General features: G+C 43.6%; 1 protein-coding gene across 1 annotated transcript in view; it reads right to left on the reverse strand.

The window, feature by feature from the left end:
* The window catches only part of Otoa (otoancorin), a 134,251-nt gene that overhangs the window by 19,098 nt on the left and 97,299 nt on the right, over positions 1-17,854 (reverse strand). The gene's annotated exons all lie outside the window — the stretch shown is intronic.

Here is a 17,854-nt window from a genome sequence, read left to right on the forward strand (position 1 = left end):
ATTGAGCAGCTATTCCAAAACAGGCACTGTCTCAGGCTTTGAGGAATGCAAAGATGAATCCAGATCTGGTCTCTTTCTTCCACCATGAAAGGAGGGAGACAAGACCAGTAAAGAAACAAATGACCCATGTGACCAAGAGCAGGTAGAGCTGTGGGCAAGCTTCCACGGTAACTCAGAGGGGGGACGATCAACTCTTCCTACAGGAAGTAGGGATGCAGTTGCAGATTTTTTAAGGAGAAACTAGAAGGCAAGAAGCTAGCAAATGCAGCGTAGAAAGGGGGTTTCAGCAAGGGCACATGGAAAGGATGTCACATTCTGGGAATCATGACGTTTGATCTTGCAGGAGCATGAAGTCAAAGTGTCTGCTCTGTTGTGAGTCCTTTGAAATGTACCCACGCAAAGGGCACAGCCCCCAACCCTTGAAGGACTTGCATGATTATATCTATTGAAATTGGAAAGTATGCATTTTTATTTGTCATAGCAAAATGTTTTTAAAAAAAATGATTCTTCTCCAAGGGACCAATTAAATCAACTACGGTACATCAATGTACAGGAATATTATACCAACTAAAGACTATGTAGAAAGGGTGAGCACATGTCCCGTATATAGAAAGATTTACAGTTAGGGAAGGACCTCTGTCAAGTGGAAAAAAGTAGGTAAAGAAAAATATATGTCGTCGTAGGCTACCTCTTGTGTTGGAAAAGAAAAAAAATAGGAATACATATTTATTTGCTTTGTCTTCATAAAGAAACAGTGGAAGAATACATAAGAAATTAATACTTACAAGGGTAAGGGGGAGGAAAGAGGTGAAGGTGAGGCTTTGCCAGGTATATATCTTCTATATCATTTTAAATTTGTGAATCACATACATACACAGGCTGCTTAAAGTAGAACTAAATTTTAAATTTTAGTTAAAATTTGTCTCATGCCTCATGGTTAAGCAATTCCCATCTTGGTATAAACTATAGAGCATCACTCTGTGTGTGTGTGTGTGTGTGTGTGTGTGTGTATGTGGAAGGGTATATAAGAAAGTGTGTTCTTTGTAGAGGAAAAAAAAAATTGGAAATTGCCAAAATGTCCATTAATAGAATCATGAAGCTACAATACACTCATACTTTGGAATATTATGCAGCAGTGAGGGAGCAATGAGGTAGATCTGTGTCTACCAACATGGACACAACTCCGAGACTTATTGGTGCATGAGAAAAGGTTCAGAATGGTGGTTACCAGGGACTAGGGCTAGAGAGATAGGAGCTCACTGGTACCAAATTTCAGTTAGGAAGAATACGTTTGGGAGACCGATCCTGCTGCAGAGGGACTACAGTTAATGATGTGTTGCATCCTTGAAAACTGTTCACAGTACTTCTTAACCGTTCCCACAGAGTACGTGATAAGCATGTGAGGCGATGGATGTGTTCATTAGCTTGATACAACCGTTCCACGATCCCAACATAAATCAAAACGCCACACTCTATACCACTAACTAGGTACAATTTTGATTCATCAACTAGACAGCCAGTAAATGAAGAACATGCAGAAAGATACGAGAGCAGGAAGGTAACTACACACACACACACACACACACACACACACACACACACAGAAGGAGGGAGGGAGAGAGAAAAAGCATTCCTCTCTTCAATGTTCTTCAGAATTCCATCCACCGTCCCCTCCCCTAAGGTGAACCAGCCTCTTTGGAGCAGTAATAGCCCTAGTTTCATGGGTTTCTTATCTCTGTGGCTCAGCACACCCTCTCCTCCCCACTATGGCTTCTCAACTTTAGTACCAAAATAGGCTGACCTCCGGATACACCTCTCCCAGTCAAGAATCTGGGTCCGAATTCTATTTATTTGATTGATTGATTGATTGGGTTCCAAGGATTGAACCCAAGGGTGCTTACTCACTGAGCTATATCCCCAGCCCTTTTTTATTTCTTGAGTCAGGGTCTCGCTAAGTTGCTGAGGCTGTCTTGGAATTTGCGATCCTCCTGTCTCAGCCTCCTGAGCGGCTGGGATTACAGGTGCGCACCACCAGGCTTGGCTGGGTCAGAAATGTTTACAGTGCGGTTTGGCCCAAATGGAGAAGAGAAGAATCTAGAACAGCTTTGAGATTTCTGAGCTGGGTCTCATTACCCAAAACAGGGAAATAAAAGAGAGTCCCTGGCTGGTGAGGTCTCTTTGGGGTTATGATAAATTTGAGCCACAGAGAAGATATTCAAGCAAAAATCTGGAGCTTCGCCCAAGAAAAAAAATCCAACTCAAAAAAAAACAAATGGGCAAAGGATATGATCATTCAGCTCACAGAAAAAAAGATAAATAACAGCTCTTAGATATACAAGCAGACTTTCAATTTTCCTCATAATATGAGAAATGCAAGTTGACTACCTGCATGCCATTTCTCAACTATTAAATTGGAAAAACTCCAAAAACTTGAATAACACGTTTTATTGATACGGGCTGCAGGGGAAAAGAACTCTCCCACATTGCTGGTGAGAATTTAATTTCACATAATCACTGTGGAGAACAATTTGGCACTCTAACAAAATTACAAATGAACATCTCCTTTGTCCCCCAAATCCCACTTTGGTGAATTTATCCTGAGGATATGCATGCACATGTGCAAAGAAATATTAATACCAAATTACTCATGACGACATCGTTTGCAATGGGATGTGTTAGGCAGGGTTCTGGAGAAGCAGGACCAGTAATGTGGATAGACAGATAGAGATACATGCATACACAAGCATATACGGTCAGCCCTCTGAATCAACAGGTTCCACATCTGTGGTTTTAAACAACCTCAGGTAGAAAATACTTGAGAAAATTGCATTTGTGCTGAAAATGTATAGACGTTTGTCTTCTCATTGTTCCTTGAGCAATACACTATAACAGTTATTTACATAGCATTTACACTGTGGTTAGGTATTATAAGTGATCTAGAGATAAAGTATACAGGAGGATGTGCATGCATATCCTTAGGATAACTATAGATAATATATATCTATATATAATTATATATAGGTTACATGCAAACACTATGCCATTTTACACAAGGGACTTGAACATCCATGGAGCTGAGTAACCATGGAAGGTAATGGGAATGACCATGTGTGTGCGTGCATATATGGAGAGAGAGAAGAGAGAGAGAGAGAGAGAGAGAGAGAGAGAGAGAGAGAGAGAGAGAGAGAGAGAGAGAGAGATCCATTATAAGGCATTGGCTCTCACTCAATTATGGAGACTGAGAAATTCAGATCCAGGAGAGCCCCTGGTATAAATTCCTGTCTGAGTCTGAGTCCAAAGATAGGGGAAGATTGATGGCGCAGCCCAAAATCAGTCAGACCAAGAGAAAGAACTTCTTATTTCTTATCCTATTAAAGCGTTCTAAAGATTGGATGAGGGCCACCCACTTTGGGGACAGCAACCAGCTTTACTCAGTGCAGGAGTTCAGATGTTAATCTCATCGAGAAACATCCCCACAGACACACCCAGAATAGTGTTGAACCACATAACTGGGCAGCCCATTGTCCAGTAAAGTTGACCCATAAAATCAATCATCCCAGCAAGCGACTGGAAACAACTCAAGTGTCCATCAGAAGGAGACCGGTTAAATAAATTATGGGACATTCGGACGATGGAACAAACACGGTGCAATTGTAAATTTAATTAATTAATTATTTGTTGGTTGGTTAGTTTATTTTGTGGTGCTGGGGATTGAACCCAGGGCCTTGTGCATGCAAGGCAAGCACTCTACCAACTGAGCTATGTCCCCAGCCCAACTGTAAATTCAAAAGAGAAAAAGAAAACTAAAAAGGGATGGAGATGTTCTCTAGATCCTGTCATGGAAAGATCTGAAGTAAAAAAAAAAAAAAAGCAAAGTGCAAAATATGCACATAACATGGTACATTTAAGGGGAAATGGGGGGAAATTAGCATTTTTATTTGTATTTTCTTGTGCATGTGTAAAGAATCTCTGGAAGAAGTCAGTCTCTTATTGAAAATCAGAATGAGAAATGCAAAGCAAAAAGGGAACAGAGAATTTTAGCCGACTATTTATACCACCTGGACATCTTTCATTTTAACCATGAAAATGTACAGGGGGAACAGCTTCAACTTGAAAATCGGAAGCTCTCCAAAAATCTGAAACTTTTTAAGCACTGACATAACGCAATACCTTGAAAACTTTTGTTTCATGCACAAAATTCAATTAAATTTAAAATACAGTATAAAATGACCTTCAGCACAGTATATGTCTATGAGACATATTAATTTTATGTTGAAGCTCATGTCCTATCCCGGAGATATCTCATTACGTGGATGCAAATATTCCAAAATCGGGAAGGAAAAAAAAATTATTCAAAACATTTCTGGTCTCCAGCATTATGGAAAAGGGATTTCAACGTGCACCTACTCTGAAAGATGTTAAATAAATGTGAAGGGGAGACACAAGTGTCAGACACCTGGGAAGGTACGGTTTGGAATTCATGGGCACATGCCAGCCAATTGTGGAAGCCATGAAGAAGAATTTGCCCAGGCTGATGTGGAGAGAAAGGGAAAGTGCTATAGAAGACAGAGTCTGGGGTCTGGGGAGGAGAGATAACAAAGAAATTCTCAGAAAGGTAGAGGAAGGGATGGCAAGAAATACACAAGTGTAGACTTCAGCGTTCAGCAGTCGGATCATTTCTGGGATGATGTATTTAACCAGGTAGTCTATATTGTGTCTGCACTTCCTGTAGGAAATATATCACTTCGTTACATTTCTTCTCTGGAATTCCTTTCTCTCCTGTCAGTGCAACCTGATTTGAGATGTAAATAAACCACCAAGATAATGCTCCAGCCTCGTCAGACTCCGAATTCTGCCACCAGCCCAGGCTGAGAGCGATGATGAATGGCAGGAGGGTTGCCATATAATCTCCTCGGTTTTAATACTCGATTATCATGTCCCTCATCTTGCCCGGACCTGAGACTCGGCACATTAAAATTTCTTTGTTCCTTCCACAATGCTTCTATCTCCGCCGCATCTCCAGTCTCCTCTAATATGGCTCATTATTAAAATGAACACTGAAAACCAATTATCTGGGTGGCAGTAGGAGTTGGTCCTGGGCCCACCCAGCCATGCTGCCAGCTTGGCTTCCTGTTCAGGCAAATAAGAAAACACACACACACACACACACACACACACACACAAATACAAACACACACAGCCAAGCCCCTGGCCTATCCTCTGGCTCCCGGGAGCTGCCCCTGATGGAGTCCTGTGCACTTCGTATGTTGTTCCTCCATCCAGCACCCATTTGTTAACACCAGGTGCTGAGGGAGGGCCAGGCAGGCCCCCAAGCAAATGCAGCAGTTAATGCAGACTCCCAGAGGAGCTCAGTTCAAAGGGTGACTCTGCTACGAAAGCTGTGTGACCTTGGACTGGTCCTGAATCTCTCAGTTCCGTGTGGTTCCCACTTGCAAAATGGAAATGATAACAGTATCCACCTGATGTGGGTTGAATGGTGACCCCCAAACTCACACCCCCAAAAGAGATTGAAGCCTTAACCCCCCGTGCATGAAGTACATAGCAGTGTTTGCATCTAGTGAATCGTATGTAAGTGTGGCATGATTTTTATTATTATTGTTATTATTACTATCATCATCATCATCATCATTATTGTAGTTGCTTTGTCCCATAAGCAGGCAAATGTCCCACTTTTTGTTGAATAATAGCAAATAAATAGATGGACTTGTTGCCTGCCTTAGATGGGAAGAAACAATAAAACAGGTAGCTTCCGTTGGCAAGCAGGCTCCAAGTTCTCCCACATACAGGTCTTGAGTCACCTTTGCAGAGGACTTGGGACAGGGAGGATGCTAAGGGCCTTTGCATGGGTTGACAGCTTTCCAAAGACGGGGCTGGTTTCTGTTACGGGGAATGATCCTGAGGGCAAGAACTGATTTCTGAGTCCACAGGCGCAAGGGTGGCACTGCAGTAAGCACAAGCACCTGATTCTTGAAGCAGACTGTCTGGTTTGAATTCCGCCTCCTCAACTTATGAGCTCTGTGAGCTTCAGCAGCTCTTTAACCTCTCTGAACTTCAGTTTTCTCATTTATAATATCAGCAAAGACTAACCAAGTGTACCATAATGGGTAGATAATCTGGAGACAGATGAAGGACAGTTTCTTCAGAACCAACACAGAATACCCTTTCTACATGTGCACATGGGCGAGCGTGCACACACACACACACACACACACACACACACACACAATTGGCTGGCATGTGCCCATGAATCCCAAACCGTACCTTCCCAGGTGTCTGACACTTGTGTCCCCCCTTCACATTTATTTAACATCTTTCAGAGTAGGTGCAGGTTGAGATCCCTTTTCTCAGGTGATTTTTGTGGTCCATTGTAATTATCTAATACTGCAGAGACCAAGTTCCTTTAAGAAAGAGAACATGTGTTCCCAGAACCATCAGCAGGGCTGGTACAGAATAGTTGTGCAATAAAGAGCCTATGTTGAAGCCAGGTGCAGTGGTGCACACCTGTAATCTCAGCAGCTCGGGAGGCTGAAGCAGGAGGATCACGGGTTCAAAGCCAGCCTCAGCAAGAGTGAGGTGCTAAGCAATTCAGTGAGACCCTGTCTCTAAATAAAATACAAAATAGGGCTGGGGTGTGGCTCAGTGGTGGAGTGTCCCTGAGTTCAATCCCCAGTACTGCACCCCCCACCACCACCAAAAAACAAAGAGCCAATGTTGAACCAAGCAATAACTTCAAGCAAAGTTTCTGAATCCAAAGGCATTTACATTTCAGCTTTATGATTTCTGCCATATCCACTGAATACCCAAACTCTTGTTCTAATAACAGTTTCCTTTAAATCGGGAGTCAGCAAACTATGGCCAACCGGCCACCTCTGTCCATGCCCCTTCACATATGCATTGTTGAAAGCTACTTTTAGCTCTGACAGCAGAAGAATCGCAACAGAGACCACTTGGCTCACAAAGCTGAAAATATTTCCTCTTTAAGTCCCTTTGGAGAAAAAGTTTGTCAAGCCCTGCTTTAAATCAACTTGCTTGTTAATTTAAACGCATTTTTAAATAGGAAACTGTATCGCTAATGTCATTGGAAATCAGTGTTCCTTGCCATAGATGGAAAGAAACAATAAAACAAAGATGTAACTATGATTATCAGAGGGAGTCCAAGAAACAGAGAGGCAGCAGCAGCAGGTTTTATATCAGCAGGGAATCGGGGGAAACAGGGAAACGAACCATTGAGACAGGCAGGGAAGGTGCAATGGAATCACAGCTCATCACAAAGGAAGAGTACATAGAGCCATAAAGGAAAAAGGACACTGGGAACGGAAAAAAAAAAATTCTTTTTAACATCTGAAAGTAATAAGCATAATTTATAAACTAGATTAGAAAAGAACTTCTCAGCATATTTATAATGAAAACAGCTGATGCTAATGAGAGCAATAACATTTAAATAGAAATCTGTTTACCTTTGGGAAATTCATGCATAACTTCAATGCTGTACTGATTGATTTAAGGACCAGGGACCCGACTGATTAACCTTCCTGGGTTTTTTGTTTTTTGTTTTAAAGGGTAGTTTGCTGAGATGCAAAGGCGTGCTGAGGACTCAATCGCCTAAGCCCATGATTGGGAGTAATTGGAACCAGGTGGAACAGAGGTCGAAGGAACCAACCTGTCCATATGCTGCAGTTCTTTCCTTTTATGAATATTTCAGGCTTCTTTGAAAACCTGAAGGAAGCTATGCTCCTCCTTTTCAGAAAATGCACACAGAGATATGCACACCCAAACGTTTGCATTTAAATTTGCATTGGAAATATACGTCTTGCACACAAATGGAATTTAAAAGCAATCTTATATAAAAAAAAGTCTTGATGTCATTATTCTATAACTTATCCCAAGATTCTAGGCCTATTTGCACAGTAGAAGGAAACAATTCGAAATTTTAAATAAGACCAAAAAAATTAATTCTTCTCAAAATTCTCATTAGATTTAAATGAGAAGTCTTTTTTTTTTTTTTTTTTTTTTTTTTGCTTGAACAAAATGTTGGGATTGTGGCGCCATCTCAGATATCGATTTCAAATTTTCATTTAAACAGTACCAAGGGTGCACACTCTGAACCTTCACATAGGAAAAGACAAAATTAATACTTACATTGCTCACTTTGACAAGTCAGAGCAGGGTCATGTCAGTAAACACAAAATCCTCCAAAAACAATTTTTTTAAGAGAGAGAGAGAGAGAGAGAAATTTTTTAATATTTATTTTTCAGTTTTCGGTGGACACAACATCTTTATTTTATTTTTATGTGGTACTGAGGATCGAACCCAGCGCCCTGTGCATGCCAGGTGAGCACGTTACCGCTTGAGCCACATCCCCAGCCCACAGAATATTTTAAATTGATCATGTCACCAATGAGGCGCGGTTAGTGAGGGAAGAATTGAAGAATCCATGCTTAGATCTGAAGGTGGTCTGAGGTCCTCAGATGAGTCCTTTAGCGTCTCGAGGTGCCTTCAGAGTTGGCACACCAAAAAAATAATCATAAGACCCGATCATTCTCCACTCCCATCTGCAGAAGACTTTCTTTCAGCTTTCTCAAGTCTGGGGAGTTATCTCCCTACGGGACACCTGTTGGCCCAAAAGAGCTCATGGTTTTTCCGCCAGGACCCATCATGGTAACCACTTGAGTGAAAATATGGACTTCATTTTGGGTGTCCAATAACTCTTTTTTTCCCAAGTCCAGCAGTGAAGAAGGTTCCTGCCAAATTGTTCTGGAAGGGAGCTTTGCCTTCTCCTAGACAGGTGACAAATTCCACCCAATATTCCAACAGAAACGTGGGGGGATTTGTTTTCTGGCCACACTCTGGGGTATAAACAAGACTATCCTATCCGGCATCCATGCTGTGACAAAACTCCTCAAAAGGCCTGCTCTTATGGCACCAAATAAGACTCCTTTCAGGATTTTGGCCGCGTTTCTGTGCCAATCGTATGCCTAAGTAACGAAGCGCCAGTGAGCCGCCACCCCAGCGAGCGCGCCATATGTGTCGCCGAGCACACCAGATGCGGACTTCTAGGCCCAGTCTTCATTTTTTTTTTTCTTTTGCAGTTAAAGTTGTGCCTGAAGAAAATAAACTTTTCAGTCACTGATGTTTCCAAAGGGACCCACCAAAAGCAAAATGTGGCTTCCGAAGGCGTCAGGATGCACAGGACAGATGAAGGGAGCTCTGCCAGGGAAGGTGTCGGCAGTTCCACACCGTCACAGACTGAAGGAGAGAGGAATCGCTGCCGTTCCTGCGTGGCAATGTCAGGGGGGGGGGGAAATGTTCATCTCGCAGACGAGACGAGATCATTGGATAAAAGTACTGCTTTATTGATGTCCCTGCTCCAAGTCATAAACCTGCTTGCTCAGGGCTTGGGCACACTGGTATTTCCTTTCCAAGCCCCCCCGCCCTTCATGTACAGATATTCCGAGAGAACACGATATGGCTATGGGCCTGGGAGGAAAGGCAAGTTCAGGTGGAGTTTCATCCTTGCCAAATCTAAGCTGCTTCCCAGGGAACACACCTACACCGCAGGATGCTATAGGGGGATGCTGAGATGGAAATCACTGCCTCATTCTTGCTTGTTGCCTGCACCCCGTTGACAGGTAATTTGCATCCCAAGAGCCACACGGTGGTGGCTTTAGTGTCCTGTTATGTTCAGTGATGAAACTCAGGTGTATTCCCAGCTGTTAGAGTTCAGATAGGAGGAGGTATCCCCCAAAAGCTCATGTGTGAGACGACACTAGGACATTCAGAAGCCAAATGATTGGGTTAGGAGAGCTTTAACCTCATCAGTGCATTAATCCACTGATTTGGATTAACTGGGTGGTAACTGCAGGCCGGTAAGATGGGGCTGGGCGAGGTGGGTCACTGGGGGTGAGCCTTGGGGTATATACTTTGTCCCTGGTGAGGAACAGTCTCTCTGCTTCCTTGTTGCTGGGTTTAGGGTTGCTTTCCTCCTCCACACCTTCTGCCACGATGTTCTACTTCACCTCGAGCCCAGAGCTATGGAGTCGGCCATCGATGGACGGAGCCCTCTGAAACCCTGAGCACCCTCTGAAACATTCCTCCTCCAAAATCGTTCTTGTCACCTCTTTTGACCACCATGGTGCAAAGGATAACGGAAACACCAGCTGAGCCAAGTTTGATACAAACAAAGGCCAGTTTCCTTTAGCATTATACCGGCATGTATCTTCTTGAGTTTCCATCAGCAATAAATTAATCTGAGCACTGACAGACAACAACCATCAACTTTATGTCTATTGCCTTACCAGGCGAGCCTCATCCCGTTCCACAGTGTTATTGTTTGAAATGAAGCAATCCATTATTGGTATGATTTGACACTGGGGGAAAAAAAAATTTTTTTTTCAGAGATGACTTCAAAATGGCATTATAGATGAGGGTGCAGGTCTGAGCCCCAGAATTCTTGCTGCTCATCTCTAGGCCCCCATCTCTGCCCCTCCCCTGCTCCAGGTTAGTAGTTCTGTGGCCTACTTCAACCTCCTCAGGCTATTTATCACCTACAAGACGGGAACGGCAATGTGTCTGCCACAGAGTCTGGCTTTAATTTGAGAGTTTTCTAGCAGCAGCATCTAAGCCCCATCCTTTCCCCTCTCCCCGCTTCCGCCCCACATCTGCACAGGCCCCATTAGAAGGCCTGGGGTTCTCTCTGGTGATGGCAAGTTCAAGGTCATCTTGAACCCAGGGGTATAGGCAGGAAGCCTCACTCCGGCCCCAACCCCGGCCCCTAGGAAACCCAGACCAGCCCCCTTTGCTTGCTCTCTCAAACCTTCTTGGACCTGCTTGGGAAGACTTCCCTGTTCTCCCCACGACGTCTTACGGGCTCCCTTGCGCTCTGAGCTTCATTTGTTGAGGTCTTTCAAAATTCCATTGCGTACCTAACCACCCAAGTCGGAGGTTTCAGGAAGTCGTCTTTAGGAACAGGAGTATGGGGCTGGGTCGTGTGTCTTGAGCTGGACCCATCTGTAGGTCTCAGGTAGAATTGTGCCTCGGTTCCAGTCTGTTCCTCCCAGTGGCTCCGGCGAACCACTCTTTAACTCTCTTACCATGGCTTGTGCGTCTCAGGTGACCTTGGCCCCTGTTTTACGGAGCATGCAGGAAAAGACAGCTGCCCTCAAGAAGTGTGACCATCCATGGTCCCTTGGGTGGAAGAACACGTTGAAGTCATACTCCTAGAGGCAGGCAGTTCACCAGGACCCTACAAAATGGCTTTGCTGCTGTCCTGCCTGTACCTCTGTCCTCATAAGGATATCAGTCCTCAGGGTTATAGGGGAGACTACCAAAAGCACCCATGGCACAGCCGGAGGGCCAATTCAAACCCAGCTGAAGCCCTGCGTCCTTAAGCCCAGTAAGGCAAGCTTTCCATAGGCAAGGTCCCTAATCCTGACTCTATTAATTTGAGGCTCCAAGGAGGAAGAAATTTCTAACTATAAAACCATAGCCAATAATAATAATAATGAGAAAAAAATGAAGAACTGAAATAGAGGTCCACAATTTGGCTCAATTGGAAATCCAAAATTTACTAACAGAATTTCTACAAAAAAAAAGAGAGAGAGAGAGAGAAGAGGGCACAGATTGGCTGTTACAGCTGTGCAGAACAGATTCCGGGTTAACTTGAACATGCACTGAGACGCACAGCACAGAGACGCACAAACTTTTGTGGCCTCGATCCATATGGGGTCTCACATTGTAGCTCTACCTTGGGATGCCACTAAATTTAAACAAGGTACTCCCTATAATCTAGGGGGTTACTGAACATTAAAATAGAGGGCAAATAAATGTGTTTCTTCCCAACCCCATCAGAAATATTGTCTTTGGAAATCCCCGATAGTCAAAATGCCCTTTGTATCCTCAAATATCCCATAGAATCCCATGGATTCTCTGACTCCCCCACCCAATGGGATAAAGTTAAGTCAAGTATTCCACACTGACAATTGGTTTAACAAAAACAAGGCCCCGTGGCCCTCCCTGACCCTGTTAGAATATTTAATAAGACTTAGTCTATCGCAACCGGGCACTGAAGATTGAAACCAATTAAGCAAGATGATGTTTAAAGAGGGATTTGTCCCCATGATAAATAGTTCGATTTGGCCTGCTCTTAACCTTGGAAGAAGGGAACGGTGCCTCGGGATGGACACTGCAATCTTCATGTCACAACCTCACCTGCGAAGTCCCTGTGGCCCCCATACTCAATATTATTTAAAATACGGACATTGTCCAATCAGGAACTGGTCATAAACCTAGCTACACATCTTCTATCCAGTGCCTGTTTGAACAGCCTCTCAGCGCATGTCCTCTCACCATCAAAGGCACACAATACACCTTTGCCTGGACACCTGGGCAGCCCTGCCAGTGTGCACGGACTTTGCAGGCAAGGTCATGACCACATCCAATGTGATGGAGCTTTCTAAAAAAAAACTCTTGCTTTAGGGATCCCAAGGTCAGCGCAATTGGCTGGGCTTCAAAAAGTCATCTTGGCACCCAATGCTCTGGTCAATCGTTGGCCCCATATGCATACCTTTACCGATTCATGGATCCTTGCCAATGATCCGGCCATCTAGTCTGACCGGAGACAGAAACAACAATTCCATATCCACAGTTTTTTCCCTTTGGGGTAAAGAACTCCATAAATCTTTCGCTTCACAGATACGCAAAATATAAATCAGGTTTATACATGCCTCTGTACCTGCTAAAGCCACAGTACAAAGCCTCATTAAGATACTTCTTATATCCTTTTCTGTTCTGACCAAAGGTTTTATTTCACGTTCCAGAATACACAGGGCTGACCTGTTGAATAAGTCATTTCTCTCATCAGCCGCAGGGCACAGACCTCTTAGGAAACTGTAATGGCTTAATTAAATGAGTTCGAACTCAATTAAATAAAACATGGCACATTTTTAGTCATCAAACACCAAGGGTAGATTATAATAAAAGACACACCATTACAATCCAGCAGTTTCACTTCCAGGTAAATTATCCCAAAGAATTAAAAGTAATGTCTTGAAGAGCTATTTGTACACCAATGTTCCTAGTGGCATCATTCACAATGACCAAAGTATGGAGGCAACCCAAGTTGTCCATCAACAGATGAATGAATAAGCAAAGTCGAGTACAACTGTATGGTGGAATATTATACAGCCTTGAAAAGGAAGAGCATATTCTGTAATATGCTACCCGTAGATGAACCTCACAGACACAATGCTAAGTGAGATAAGCCAGCTATAAATACTATATGTGTCTACTTAGAAGAGGAACCTAGAGTGGTCAAAAGTAGAGAAACTAAAAGTCGAATGGTGGTTTCCAAGGCCTGAGAGGAAGGGGAAATACAGAGTTAGCGGATTCAGAGTTTCAGGTCTGCAAGACAAAAATAATCATGGAGAGGGATAGCGATGGTGGTGGCACAACATTATGAATTCATGGAACACCATTGACCTGTACGCTTAAAATGGTGAAGATACAGTTTGTTGCGTGTATTCTACCACCACAAAGAAATTTTTGAAGTCAGCCTCCCTTCCTACCGTTGGACTGCTGACGTCTTCCGAACTCACCCCACCCCCTTCGCCTTCTGCCCCACATCTGGATGTTAAGAAAGCCCAGATGAGATATCTCCTTGGCAGCAGCAGAAAGTTCCCAGCCCATAAGCCCTTGCCTCCCACAAGATCCATCACCCCTCACCACCATAAATGCTACAGCAGTCTCTTTGTCCTGTGCTCTAAAGTCATTTAAATTAAATGAGACCTCCTTGGGACACTGTCTTGCTCTCCCCAAAAAGCCTCATTATAGGAGCAAAGAACCCCTTCTTACTCTTTTGAAGCATGTGTAGCATCATCGGTCTCAAAATCTTAACCAGATTTTAGATTTTGGGTAGAGGGATCGATTAATCTTTGTAAGGTGACCACAACAGCACCCGGTACACTATGTGTTCAGTAAATGGAGATCGGTGTTCCTTTTTTTTAAAAAATTTCCTTATTTAAGTGACTGGATAGCCATAAATCTGATAGATATCCTAGTTATGCTTAGACACAAAAGAGGCAATTTGTGGAATCCAAGTGATAAACCATTGATGCTAAAGACGGCTTCCTGTGCCATGGGAAATATCTCGTGGCCCAGGATGCTGAGGACCACAACCAAAAGCGCCGAATGAAAACTTAGAGGATAAAGAGTTCCAGGTTAAGGAAGAAGGCGTCACATATGGGATGCTCAACATTTTCTGAATGAATGAATGGCCCCAGTGGGCAGGACTCGGAACTGATTAGCTAGAGAGAGGACCGAGAAGAGAAACAAGTTGGAAATAATGGATAAATCAAAAACAAGAGGGCAACCTCAATGGGCTTCTTCCCACGCTTGCCAAATGTTATGGTTTGGAGGTGAGTTGTCCCCCAAAAGGTCACCATGTGAGACAATGCGAGAAGATTTGGAGGAGAAATGATTAGCCTTCTCAGTGGATTAACCCCAGAGTGGTAACTGGAGGCAGGTGGGGTGTGGCTGGAGGAAGAGGCTCACTGGGGGCGTGGCTCTGGGGTATATACTTTGTATCTGGAGAGTGGAGTCTGTCTCTCTCTGCTTCTGATCACCACGTGAGCTGCCTCCCTCTGCCACATTCTTCTGCCGAGTTCTGCCTCGCCTGGAGCTCTGAGGAATAAAGCCGCTGTCTATGGATTGAGACCTCTGAAGCCGTGAGCCCCTGAATCAACCTTTCCTCCTTTACAGTTATTCTGGTCGAGTCCTTTGGTCACAGCAGTGAGAAAAGCTAAAACACCAAACTTTAGTGATTAACAAAACGATGTTTAAAGGAAATTTTGCTGGTAAGACATTCAGCAAAGCTGGTCCTTCTAAAAGACTCTATGTAGAAAAAAAAAAAAAAGATTAAAATCAGCGCAGGAACCAGGGAACCATTTTTTTCTCTATCATATTGATCATTTCAAGTGGAACTGTTAGCTATCTCAGAAAAATTGTGGTTCTGAATTGCTTTTGCCTCCAACTCTGGACCTCTGTTCCTGAAAGGTTGTTTCCTAAAAGAAAACATTCAACCAGAAAATTTTAGCACATTGGAATCTCTCTAAAGATTAAGAAATCTCTGTAAAGGACTGAATGTCCAAAATTGAAAACTTCTTTTTTTTTTTTTTGCTCTTATATTCAGGTCTGAATGAAATCATTCTTCATATCCCTTTCCTGTGTGTCTGTAGCTCACCTGGGTCAACTTTTCTCTCAGAAGTGACATAAAATCCAAGCCCATGACACTAAGTGTCAATCATGGAGGGACGTGTCCCCCAGTTTACTTTTGCTGAAGTGTTTCCAGAGACATCCATCCAATGTCAACTCTCCACTTAGTGAGCAATTCTCTTATACTCATTTGCACATGGCCGGAAGTCACGTTTCAGGGGCACAGGGGAGCCTCGTGAGGCTGGGCCTCCTCTGTAGCTTCTCGTGAAGTCTCTTATTTGAAGGATTAGTGTCCCCTCCAGATTATGCAAGTTGACTTTTTTCTACCTGGAACTGCTTAGAACAATATATATATATGTATATATATATATATATATATATATCTACTTCAATTTCTTGTCACCAAAGCAAGAAGAAATGGCATTAGGTTTCTCAGAACAGGACATTCATGACAGATTTTCCTTTGTCAGCGATGGACGAGACATTTGGGTGCTCTACAAGCCCACTCAAGTCCCCGTCCTCCACTGCTGACTCAGTCTTTGACTTGCTACACAAGTGTCTGACCTCCAGAAAATGGATGATGGCAGGCAGGGGTAGGACCCCCAACTCCAGAGTCACTACTGGTTCCTTTTGGGCAGCTCCTTCTGCTCCTCACTAAAGGGATGCCTTCCAAAACGGCAGCCAACTGTTCATTGATCTGAATATGTAAAGCTCACCCTCCAAATCCAACAAAGGGTCAGCTATTTGCGGTTCAGGTGCTGGGGTAAGGCCAGCTTGGCTACTACCTTTAAAGCCTACCCATGGGCCCGGGAATGCAAAGAGATGTAGGAAATCAGACTTAATATATTGTTCTCATCTTCCTGCTATCATTATTCTTCTCTAGAACCAGGGGGATCTTCCTGGTAAAAGGCTCCTTTTTTTTGTAGAGTAATACACAGGGTGGACACACCTTGACTGAATACTTTCAAAATTCGATTTCCCTACTAACTTCACTCTTTCTGTGTCCCATTTGCTTTTATTATTGGCTTAATAATGTTCTTTACATGAGATCATTCTTAATTCATTTTTTTAGTATTAAGCAATAATGTCCAAGAAATAATGGGTCTGGTGTATTCGTTATATTTTCCATAATAGGCACTCTACTGAATAACTGCCCGTTCATTTTTTTTTTAATGTTGAACTTGGCAACCCTTTAAAATAATCTGATGCATCATAAATAACAGTCAAGATTTGGGTAGTGCAGCAGAAGTTTATTTTATCCAAAAAAAAAAAAATTAAACACTATGGGAGAACTAAAAAAAGGAAAAAGGGAACACTTGAGTTGGCACAGGAAGATATCTGCATGAAGAAGTTGCTACCCAGGAGGGACAGAGGTTAGGGCATGAGGTTGGTGAGTAGGTCCTGGACTCGGAGATGGGACTCAGCTCCCCCATTGTCAGGGGAAATGCCCTGTCAGTGCTGGTGCCTCTGAGGAGCTCCTGAAGATGGTTCTAGAAGGGTAGAGGAAGAAACTAAGCGCTCAGTCAGTTACTTCTGTCATCAACTGCCCCTGCCAGGCTAAAGGACCATGGTGTTGGGGTGATGCTGATCAGGAGAGCAAGCGAACAGAAATCCTGTCCTCTTTCCTTCTCGTCTCCCCATTGACCAGAGCATCTGGCTGGTAAAAATGAAAGGTGGGACCCGGCGCCCCAGCCCCAGCATCGGACTCTAAAGGATGGGTTAATTGAGAGGCAATAATTTACCAACCAAGCGCCGTGCCATACTTCACAAAGTACTGCCATAAAAGAGGCTCTCTCGGAAGAGAAATGTCAGTTTGGGAAAATACGCTTGTGTGTTGTGGGAAGAGAAAATTTCCAACAGGCTTTCCAGACCCCCCTGAAGGCCCAACAAACAAATGATAATTTAGACAAGTCTGGGATTCTTCGCAGCTCAGCTTGTGGTGGTGGTATTAGCTTCACAACTCCAAACAGTGAGGCTGACTGCGTGAAAGCCCCTCACTAGCACCTCCCTGGGAAACCTGGAGGCACTGCAAACACAGCACTTCCCTTTCTCATTTCCAAGCAGGAGGGGGGAGTTTGCAAAAGGCACCAAGAACAGCCCAGGGAAAAGACACCAAGGACCTGGCAACCCAAGAGCTCACAACCAAATGGCAAAGGAAGACCTAAAGCCTGTTTTTTCATGTTAGGGATTGAATCCAGAGATGCTTTCCACTGAGCTACATCCCCAGTCCATTATCATCATCATCATCATCATCATCATCATTATTATTATTATTTTTATTATTATTATTTTGAGACAGGACCTTACTAAGTTGCTCAGCCTGGCTTCAAACTTCCAATCCTCCTGCCTCAGACATTAAACTCTTCAAAAATTTCCACCACAGTACAGCATAAAGGACCTTGGTGGCGTGCCCTGTTACTGCTAGTTTCTCATTGAAAGTCTCCTGTGATGTTTGATCACACAGATTTCTTACTCAGTTGCAAAACTGCTTCAGGTATTTACCTCCACCCCGCCTTGTCTCCTGCTCCTTCCTCAGGAGCTGGAGTCCATCTCCATACCCGCTGAGTCTCAGTTGGCTGTGTGACTTGCTTCAGCCCATAGGACGTGGCAGAAATGATGGAGTGCC

Source organism: Ictidomys tridecemlineatus, chromosome 10, assembly GCF_052094955.1.
Source record: "Ictidomys tridecemlineatus isolate mIctTri1 chromosome 10, mIctTri1.hap1, whole genome shotgun sequence".
Classification (NCBI taxonomy): domain Eukaryota; kingdom Metazoa; phylum Chordata; class Mammalia; order Rodentia; family Sciuridae; genus Ictidomys; species Ictidomys tridecemlineatus.